The sequence below is a fragment of the Myotis davidii genome, unplaced genomic scaffold (genome assembly GCF_000327345.1).
Source record: "Myotis davidii unplaced genomic scaffold, ASM32734v1 scaffold1078, whole genome shotgun sequence".
In the NCBI taxonomy this organism is placed as follows: Eukaryota; Metazoa; Chordata; class Mammalia; order Chiroptera; family Vespertilionidae; genus Myotis; species Myotis davidii.
In genome coordinates, this window is record NW_006288955.1 from 42723 (window position 1) to 44443 (window position 1721).

The window sequence follows — 1721 nt, forward strand, 5'->3', positions numbered from 1 at the left end:
TCCAAGATTACAACTTCCTGAAAAGTGAAATATACTTGCTTGTGCCATTTACTTATTAGTGTCCCTTGCTTCTGACATGTAGATCAGTAGTTCTCAATCTTGGCAACACACAGTAATCACCTACCAAGTTAAATCCCACTGCCCAGGTTATACTCCACACCAATTAAATTAGAGTCTTTGGATTTGGTATCTAATTATCAATATGTTTTAAAGTTCCCAATGTGAACCCAAAGTTGAGAACCAGTCATTTGGCTCATTTGGTGACATTTCAGTCACTCTCCAGTGACAGTATCTATATATATAAAAGCCCAGCGACTGGTATGGCAGAATGACCAGAACGACCAGTGGCTCTGACGTGCACTGCGGCAGCCAACCGGCCTGATCTGGGCCCTGATTACCCCTCCCCCCGCCGGCCCAGCCTCCGATTGGACTCTAACACCTTTGTTGTGAGCCAAATTAATAAATGCCCACTGATTTGATTAGTGAGTCAACATTCAGGTTGAGTCACCTACTGACTCAGTAAACCTGGCTGGAGGAAAGGGGAGAAGGAAGAAGGGGCAGAGGAAGGAGGCAATAACAGACACAGCAGCTCAAAGACAGAAGCCCTAAGGGTCTGAGTGAGGTTACCATGCCCAAATCAAAAGCGCATGAATGAAGTTAAGGAGTGACAGGAAAACCCAGGTTCAGTCTCAGAAAGTAAAGGTCAAATTAATAGAATCATACCAACCACAGAGGGAGCTGCCCTCCCCGCAGCCGCGCCTGCCCCCAATGGGCCCCCAACACCCTAATAGGGGGAGGGGCTGACCAGCCAACCTCCCAAGGTTCCTCCCCGCTACTGGCCCAGCCTGATGAGCTCCCATTGGGGTGGCCAGACCCCACCCATGCACAAATTCGTGCACTGGGCCTGTAGTTTTAGATAAAAAAATAACTTGCAAGTACTCCCTAAGTCTTTTTTTCTTGTTTTGCAGATAGCCTACCTACCCTACTCCTGACCTGCAGTTTAAACATTCTTCTGTGCTTCATTAATTGCTAGATTCTCAGCATCTATGACTTCATGCTATTTTATACAGATGTTTTCTGTTTTGTTAGAATTATATTTATGTCTCTTTTCTCATTGTCATAGTTTTGACTTGTTTAGGGTTAGACTTGTCCTTAGTTCATTCTTGTCTCCCCAATATTTCATGATTCTAACACAAAGACATGCTCAAGAGATCAGAAATTAATAAAAGCATGAACATACTGCTCATAGCCATAAACATGCAGTTCTGGATTCCATGCTCCAGATCAGAGTTAAACCAACTGAGAAACACTCAAAGGCAAAGGGTATCAAGTCACTTAAAGAGAGAAGTTAAGGCTCTTTCTTCCCCCACGTTCCCTGTACAAAATGCCCAGTGAAGCCTTAGAAACTGTGTCTGGCATAGAGCAGGAATTGCCACAGCCTCAGGCTGGGACTGGGTCAAGAACAGAATCTGACAGTCAGGCATCAGTACCAGAGCTCGAGGGACAAGATTCCACACAGCAACCACACAACAAGTCCAACTGCCAGCAACAGCTGAAATCAATGAAGAACCAGTCAGTAAAGCAATATGGAGCTGAGTAAAAAGAAGGTTCAAAAGGCTGTGTCCAAACTAGATCTTCTACAGGTTACAGAGGTTACCAGGTCACTATCCAGACATCTAAGAACGTCCACTTTGTCCTCACAAAACCAGAGGTCTACAAGA